At 41.2% G+C, this 9,308-nt stretch overlaps 1 non-coding gene across 1 annotated transcript; it reads right to left on the bottom strand.

The window, feature by feature from the left end:
* Positions 1–694: 694 nt before the first annotated feature.
* On the bottom strand, positions 695–776 carry trnas-cga (transfer RNA serine (anticodon CGA)). The gene has a single exon. It is a non-coding gene; the product is annotated as a tRNA-Ser (tRNA).
* Positions 777–9,308: the final 8,532 nt, after the last annotated feature.

The raw sequence follows: 9,308 nt of genomic DNA, 5'->3' as shown, positions 1-9,308 counted from the left end.
AAGATCGTAATTAAAGGTTTCCAAGGATGTGATTTGACCGAGCGGAATGAGATGTTTTTGCTGCAGTCTCAATAATCACTGCACTGTATGGCATGAACAGAGACTCTTGATATGTAAAGCTCCATGCCCATTTCACACTTTGAAGTGATTGGACTTGTTCTGAAGTCTGAAGTCGCTGAGGTTCAGTCAAAGGGCTTCAGTGGTACTCATCAAGCCTTTCATTGGCTTAATGCCTTTCGCTGGAAGCGGCACCACAGAACTCATTGTCTCTGTGATGCAATTTAATTGAGGCCGAGTGAGGAGGCTTGTCATTTTTAAAGACTTTTCCAGTGCTGCAAAACTTTCTGAGCAGAGTGGATGTGACACCATTTTGTCATTTGACAGGAAAAAAATCAGCAGCCGGCAGAAGGTGAAAACTGGACTCACTACACAAACTTGTCGTGCACTTCACGTATTTTTAATTCTGAACTCTCAGATCACCAAAATACAAAGTTAATTGTCACTACTGAAAATGACTTATTTGATAACACTTTATTAATTCCAAAGAGAAATGGGGGTAGCCATGAAAGTATGCAAGTCCTGGTCAAGGGAAAGAGAACAGGTGGATCATGAACTTCTCATCATTGTGATCTGCAGAGAATTTGAACTACAAACTAGATCTGATTTTGTACAAGGACAGAAACTAAACAGTTACCGCTGTGAGCAGGGTTCGAACCTGCGCGGGAAGATCCCATTGGATTTCGAGTCCAACGCCTTAACCTCTCGGCCATCACAGCTGACAGAAAACAGACAAAGTGAAGAATTCCAGAAACACACGACTAGCTCCCGAACTCTCTCATTGGCATCCACTTACCAACCATCCGAAGTAAAAGGTGACTGGACAATGATGGGAGAAGACAGCTACTAGGGTTCAAACCTGCGCAGAACGACACCATTGGTTTTCAAGTCTAACACATTAACCACTCAAACACAACAGCTGATTTTGACAAATAATGGCATTAAGTCATGGATGAATCCCACAAATGTTTGCATGTAAGGCTTGCAATCAGGAGCTCATTCCCTTCAACAGTACTCATCTCAATGCCCAAAGTTTGCTTGCACTTGCCAAATGTCTGATTCTGGAGGTAACAGATACAAGTCTGCATTTGCTAATTAAGGAAAATATTACAGGTATTACTCTTGTAAGCAGTCATGTGTGGCCTCTAAGGGGAAATGATTACAGCAGTGTTTTACATCAACAACAGAGGGCCATCCAACCATTTGAAACCCCAACCAATGACCACACCAAGCAGAAGGAGACAAATTCCTATGTGTAAAGGTCACAAGATACATAATTCTAGACATCAGCACCTGCACAGGACGACCCCATTTGATTTTAAGTCCAACACCTTAACCACTTGGCCGTCGCAGCTGAGACACCTGATTTCAAGTAATTTGTATGCGTTTGTGTAATATATAGGTAACAATAATGAGGCCCTTGGGATACAATAATGGCTCCAACACTGTACTATGTCCAGCATTGAGGCAGACAAAGCTACAACTTGCATTTACAGCCACAAGCTACGAAGTAGATTTGTAAATGATCCAATCCATCATGTGTCTGGCACACGCCTTTAATCAATGCACTGGAAGTTGGTAAAAGGCCCCTGATTAATCGGGCGGTCATTGTGCACGCAATCAATGGAAACACACAGTGGATCATGAACTTTGAGAGTAGCCCAAGATGACCAACATTTGAGCGTGACTTTGAGTCAATTGCGGATGTTACAACTCATTCTCGGCCAATCTGTCTAATTTTGATGTGTGATGAATTTTGAGGGTCTTTTTAAGAATCCCATTACAGGAGCTGGATCAAAAATTCTATCTTTGCAAAATAATAATGCTCACCCGTGATTGACACTGTTTTTGTCCGAGGTATTTATTTACATTCAGTAGTCTAATAGTTCATGAAATTTCATTTCAAGGCAATTGGACTTCTTGCGGGTGCTTGGCAAATGTAAGCACTAAATGTAATGAATTTACAAATTGTGTTATTTTTTTGTTGTGCACATTTCATTTATCCTTCATTTTGTAGAACACAGCCTTTCCCGTACTTAATAAGTGTCTGCTGGGTCCCTGATTGTCTGAATACAACACAAAAACGACTTTTATGCATCATAAAGCACATTTTCTTTATTTATGTTTGCATAAATGTAATAATTAAAGTTAAAGTTAGTAATTACACAAGTCATGGTGCTGCAGGCTCTGATTCATTTTGAACTTGTTTGGCATTTGCACATAAAGATTATTTCTACAGATGCTCAATATTGGCATTTTTACAGATATCGATATCAACAGATATTGATATTGCCAGCAGGTCTTCCCTCAAACTAATGTGGTGTAAAGTAGCACATGATGCTTTTTTTGTCCTGTCCAGACATTGGGGCAAATAGCATTACATGCTAAACAGATGCTCTGCCGGGGAATAATGCAAGACACTTTTCTCCTGTTACATATATTTTATTTGACGTTATCTGATGTTTGTTGTTATGCAAATTTGGAGCGGCCGGGCCAGAAAAGAAGGGGCTGAAGAAGAAGAGAAAAGAAGCCAGGGGTGGGGGAGTGAGGGGACAATACAGAGAGAGACAAAAACAACAACAACAAAGGCAACAACAATAACAGAACAACAGGAAAAAACAACAGGACCACATTAGCAAATGTCTATGACCACCATAAAGTCCACAATAGAAATAACAAAATAATATCATCAGCCACAGTGATCATACTGTATTGAAATAGTCGTGCTTATTAGTGGTATCAGTATTAAAGAAAATATTAACCATAATAAAAAAACATCAGTGAGTTATGTGGGGAAGTATGTACAGTATGTACTGTGTGTGTGTGTATATGTACATGTATGCGTGCTCAGGTATCTCTGTAGGTTACTCCCCTCTCGCATAACCAGCGCTTTACGTCATGTTCGGCATGACAGGTTGGACTGTAGTTTGGATATTGTTTCCTGTTTTGCACTCTTGCTTTGGTTTTTGGGTTCCTGTTGGCCACGCAGCTGCTTTGCAGTCGCTGGAAAGTAATACCTGTTTCTCATTAGTTGTCAGCGCTGCTATTTAGGTGGAGCCGCATTGTATGCAAAGAGCAAAACGTAACACATGCACGGTGCAGTTCAGTGAGGTCTCGCTCCCGCACCGATATCATTATCAGCAGAAAAACCAACACTGATATGATCCGATATTGCATTTCTATGCCAATATCGGCCATCAGACATCCCTAATTATTTACAACACTGTATTTTGCAGTAAGTTTCCAAAATGTTGGGACGCAGGGTGCGTGAAATGCAAATAAATGCCAGGTAAGAGTGGCATATAGAGGTCATAGTTACACACCCTGCATAATGCAGAGAGCCGTTGATGGGTCATTCACAATAAAAAGCTCGCTGAGGTCAAACGACTGGTTTAAGTCAGAGATCACTGCATCTTTCCACTCGTGTCAATCCACAAAAAGATGAATCAAAGGCAAAAAGTGGACATCTTCAGCCTATCCCTGCCATTGTTGTTTCTGTGCGGTGAAACTTCATGCAGGCCAAAATAGATTCAAAAACAACAACAATGATTTAGATTACATTACAGTGTACTGTACTCTTAAATGCTCCCGTGGTCATACAACTCAAAAACCAAAGAAAACATGGTGGAAAACAATGAAAAATCCGAGGCATTAGCTGACAGTTCTGTATTGTCATATTAAGGTTGACAAAAACAGTTTTCCACTGGTGAGCTCATGCAACCCAAGTTGTGTAATGTACACACATGTACAAACAGTCCAAAGTCACAGCTCGCTTTGAAAAATAGAATTTTTCTCCCTCAATTTCTCTTTGGGTTTCCACTTTCAGACTCCTCTTGTGTGTTCCCTCTGCTTTCATGCTAGGTTGAGCTTTTGAGACATTGTCTGCCTTGTTTAAAATTTAAACAAGCGCTGGAGGAAGAAACAAAGCGACGCAGACGAGCGGAGAGTCTCGTCTGAAACCAAAGGTGTTTTTCTCAGGAAGCGCTGTGCAGTGACTTGGAATAGTCTTCGCCTCTTTGTGTCGGGCGACAAACAGCGAAGGCTTTCGGCATTCACAGTCGGGGGTCGGTCCAGCGAGCATAACAATGCCCCGGCGGTTTATAGTTAACATGCTGCACGAGAGGCGACTTCTGTGGGAGTTTAAGGTGTGTTTTGTAAGAGTTCAGGTGGGGCCGACGTTGTGAGTAATGCATTTAGGTGAACTGGCTGTGCTGCAGTGGAACAGGACTAGTTAATTGCGGTAGAAAAGAGTGTTGAGCGTTGCGTTGTTTTCATGAGAGAATCGTCTTTTACTGATAGAACAAAACACAAAGCAACAGCATCATCGGCAAACAGCAAAGACAGAAAAACAAATGATGACGTCTTATAAACTAAAATAACTAAACAAAATTTTAATTATTTGCAAAAATATGGTAAAATCAGTTCTAGAAAGCGTCGAAAAGCAACACTGACTTTGCTACTGTTGAATGTTCCTTTAGATTCACTCTACTAGCTCAGTGCATTTTCAGTCTAATAGCATCTCATAGAAGGCCTTCTTGACAAACACACTCACATAGCACAACCAGAGCTGCACAACACTCACAGATGAAAAAATACCGGGAGACACACAATTTATGCATTGTTCTCACTCACATTAGCTTAACTCTCACTTCAACACAACCTTAACTTTCACTTTCTAGAGAGGTGTGGCAACTGCTATGCAGGGTTTGTGTACTTTCATTCTAGGCTTCCTCATTGATGATAGAGTTCAGCGCTGCAACCAAATATGTCGCTCTTCATTTTTTTAATACAGTTTGAAAACCTTTAAAATTGTGTGATCATTGACAACTTCCGCGATAGCAATGCGGTTCAAAGAACCAGGAAGAAAGGACAAAAACAGCAATAGCCTTACTGTTGGCTCAGTTACTGCTCAAAATGATCAGGTTTCCTGGTTGGACATAAGAGGGAAAAAGCACACATCATAGCTTATTCACATTGTAAAGTTCACCACACAGTCGATCCCACAGTGAGAGTTACTTTCTACGCCTACCAACCAATGGCAAACCAGTACCAGTAACTGATACGCCCCTTAAAACATTTTAACCCACTTCTACCCTGGATCAACATTTGCAATTATAGTGATTGTTGTTCACCTCCAGAACTAGCGATGGAAGCTAACAAGGTAAATGCTAAATGCACAATCCATGTTGCCATATGCCTCATGCACACGTTAGACACATTTTAAAGTATAAAATCTATAGGTACTCTGCGCTAATGAATGATAATGATGATTGATAGAAAAGATGAATCAGAATCACAAGCTAGCGTGACAACTGTGCGTTACATCTGTTGTGGGGCCACCTCCACCGCACTCTGAAGCGGCAGGCGCTAGTGCGAGGCTCCCCTGCTCTGCAGGCCGTTGGGTGGTCCCGGGTAGCTGTCGGGGAAGGCGTTTCTCCGGCGACGTCTACACAATCCACTCAACTTGCCAGTAAAGATGTACAATCATATATTAACTTGTGTTCACCTCGCTGCAAATTTTAAAGACGGATTGTTCTATACAGTAATCCTACGCCACTTTGCACTTCAAATCTCGCAGCTTCACATCACAGTTTTCATCACATTTTTTGAAAAGTCTATTAATACAAGTACATTATGCTTTGAATGCCGCCTATTCTTAGTAAAAAACACATATTTTGCCTAAAAGAAGCATTTTGAAGCATAAAAATGGCTAAGTGAACTAAAACACAAATACAGGGCTTTCGAAGGACGCATTCAAAGACATTCAGTCAGTAATGTTAATGTAATGTTCAGTGAGATACACAAGCTCCAGACTTGATTGCTGGAACAACAGGTTTTCTTGCAGGTTAGAATTATCTCACAAAAGGCACAATAATCCCTAACACGGGTTACTGTTGCGGCCGTACACCAAGCCAAGCTAAAACTCAACTCTGAACCCCTGACCCCATTTTCTGTCCACCCCCTACTCATCTCCCATAGCACCGGAACACATTTATTGCAACAAACACGTGCACTAGTTTATTTATGTCTGAAATGTCTTATTGTCTACTCTTATGTCTACTATATTGGGTAATACAAGTGTAAAGGTGACCATAGGGGTGTTATTTCATATCTCGAGGGCTCTGATAAAGTTTAAAAATGTATTTAGAAGGTCGTAAAAAGGTTTTCTATGCTCTAACTACAAAAACATTTGTTCATATTTGTAAATACTGTAAGGAATCCTGCTTTGCAGAAAGTCACTTATCACGGTTGAGTCTGCAACCAATTAACCACAACAAACAAGGAATTACTGTATAAAAGTTAGACTTTTGCGTCTCATAGCAGGCACGGTGTGGTCAATGACTGTCGAACAAAGTGGGAAATCTAAACGCTAGAAGATGGAAAACATTATCAGTGCCAAAGACATAGATATGTAAAACTGGTGGGCTTTTTTTTTTTTTTTTTACAGTGTAACGTATGCTGTACATTATGCCTGTATTATCACGTATTTAGGGTGAATAAGATTTATTATATGGAAAAAATGGACTATTTTTGTAGAAAAAAAACAACAAATCTGCAAATTTGCAAGGCCTTGAATGCTGAATCACCAATGTGCGGGGATCCACTGCATAGCTAAATAAGATCCTGTGTAGCTAAATAAGACAACCAAAAGGGCCCCCGGCACAATGCAGTACAGGTGCATGTGTACCTTGCATGCTCTGGCCATATAAAGAAATGCTGAAAATGATTCATGAATGATTCATTGGGGCGATAATATGAGCTGACAGTTTGGGATAAAATGCAACAAAGATAGCGGAAGCAGGAACCTGAAGGAGCAAAAGTCCCTTGAATAGGTGTAATATTTCAGCAGCCTCACTCACAACATGACTAAACTATTTTGTCGCGTTTGATTGGGGCCCTCTGAAGTGAGCCGGTCATCCGAAACCAATCACCATGTTCCGTCTACTGGTTCCTGTAGCTTGCAAATAGCACTCGGCGTAGCAAAGAGTCACGGAACTTGCAGGAATTACCTCAGCTCACTTGTCACAATCCAATTAGGTCGTCTGTGTTTGCGGCGGATCGGCTCAGCTTCGTCTCTGACTTTCAATTAACTTCCTGGCCTTGGCAGCAAATCACGTTTGAGCAAGCTGAACTTTAACGTGTCTTTACCTTTGCACAATTGGAGGGAAATGTGAAATCTGCAAACTTATTAAAATGTCAACACTGAGATGATTTATGCTCCGGTTCATGAATGTTTCCTGATATGCTGGATATCTGAGACAACAAGACTAAGCCTTATTGTGCATGCCGAGCCCTCAAATGAGTGAATTTAATGGCCATTTTCGGAGAGTTTGTGTGCCAAGAAGCTCTGAGTTACATCTGCTCCACGATGCCTCTGCCACAGTCCAAATTTAGCTGAATTGCCAGAAGGGAAAAAGTGCTCTCCAAGCTGGTTAAGGACATGACATGAGGCTGCACAAAGCCCCACTCTCCTTTCGTCTTTGAGAATCGAAAAGTAGGCTACAATATTTATATGTATCATGATACCAAAACACATCTCATGGCGCGTTTTGACCGCCCCGGTCTTGCTGCTCGCTAAGTGATGCTCTTTTCACTCCCAAAGCAAACTTTCATGAGGAGTGTTTTCATTTTCAAAAGGCTCTCGGCTTTCTTTTCAAAATGAGCATTTGTCTCCTTTCCCGCTTTCAAGTCCTTTACATACAAACGAAATATATAATTACAGACTCAGGCCCGTTGGCAATGTGGTTATTCCCAAGTGGGCTCTTAGCTCATTTGCTGCTTGTGTCGCATTCCTACAGCAGGAACGCTGCCCGGGAGTGAAAATGAACATGAATGAACACTTTTAAAGCAGTGTGAGCAAAACAGGATGTTACTTCAGGTACATATGATGGCACAATAACCATGCTTGAGAGGAAGCGCGCCTCCTGATTCCAAATGCAGCACTCCTCTATTTTCTTCTTAATTTCACTCGAACCCTGGCGGCTGTCAAAGTGGCGCACCCTGCCTCTCCTCCAGCCGTCCCGCTGAGACTGCTTTCTCTGAGCTAACCACCATGGACGCAAGCCCACTTTCCTTTGGGCTAATTAGCTGAGCGACAAGACCGGTGGCAGCCACTATAAGCCCCCAAACCTTCTACTGCGCCCCGCCCCCTCCCCTCGCTCGTCTGCTTTGTTGTTTTCTCTGTCACAGACTAAGATAGGCTACGTCCACATTGGCAGGTTTCTCTTTAAATGTTCTCTGGAGCAAATATTAGTGTAGCCGTTTACAACCAAGGCACATTAAGTAGAAACTACGGAGTGCCACAGACATTTATCATCTACTGTAAACCGAAATATTACCAAAGACGGTATTCCGCAGTTTTTCACGGTTAATCGGTTCCAGACCGGACCGTGATAAATGAATTTCGGCAAAGTTGGATTTCTTAAATCAAAGAGTTTTGCAAGAGAGCATAGAAAACCTGTTTACAAACTTCTAAATATATTTTTTAACATTTTTAACGAGCTCTCTAGACGTGAAAGAATACGCCTCTAGTCACTTTTACACTCACACAAACCAGTATAATACACATAATAAGAGAAAATAAGACATATAAGACATAATATAGACTCACACAAACACACATTTGCGTAGCTTATACATTCTTTTCATTTGATATGCTTACTACACACGTCTATAGTAATAATACGTGTGTACCTGTACATTATAATTACACATATACACACAGATATTACTCACCTGTGAAAATACCACAACTTCTTTAATGACGATGATGATGCTACGTTAGATACGCATACCCAGGCCTTTGTCTTTGAATGGGTGAGGACAGTATGTCTTCTGATTTAGTTGCTTAAACCATTTGTATGCTTGAAAATGCTTAATTTAGGCCAAAAACATATACAATTTGCCTAAATATGCATATTTTTGACAAAAAATAGGCCAGAATATGATTGGAAAACCGTGACACAGTGAATCTGCAGAAGCTGAAGCGCAAAGTAGCAAGGGACAACTGTACTGCCATGTCTAAACAAGTGCAGATTCCAAGATCATCTGTTCAAACAATTGCAGTACGACCCCTTCGCCAAGGTCTGGAAGAATACTGGACTGGAAACCAGTTCCACTGTCCAGAGTGAAGCCATTTTTAATTTGCCATGAACTGAGAGGTGCCGACCAAGAGCCAGATACCTCCTGGACAAATGTTTGATGGTCAGACAAGACAAAGATTGAGATGTTTGGCCATAGTGACAAGAAGG

The sequence above is a fragment of the Dunckerocampus dactyliophorus genome, chromosome 11 (assembly GCF_027744805.1).
Source record: "Dunckerocampus dactyliophorus isolate RoL2022-P2 chromosome 11, RoL_Ddac_1.1, whole genome shotgun sequence".
In the NCBI taxonomy this organism is placed as follows: domain Eukaryota; kingdom Metazoa; phylum Chordata; class Actinopteri; order Syngnathiformes; family Syngnathidae; genus Dunckerocampus; species Dunckerocampus dactyliophorus.
This window is presented reverse-complemented; position numbering and strand designations above follow the sequence as displayed.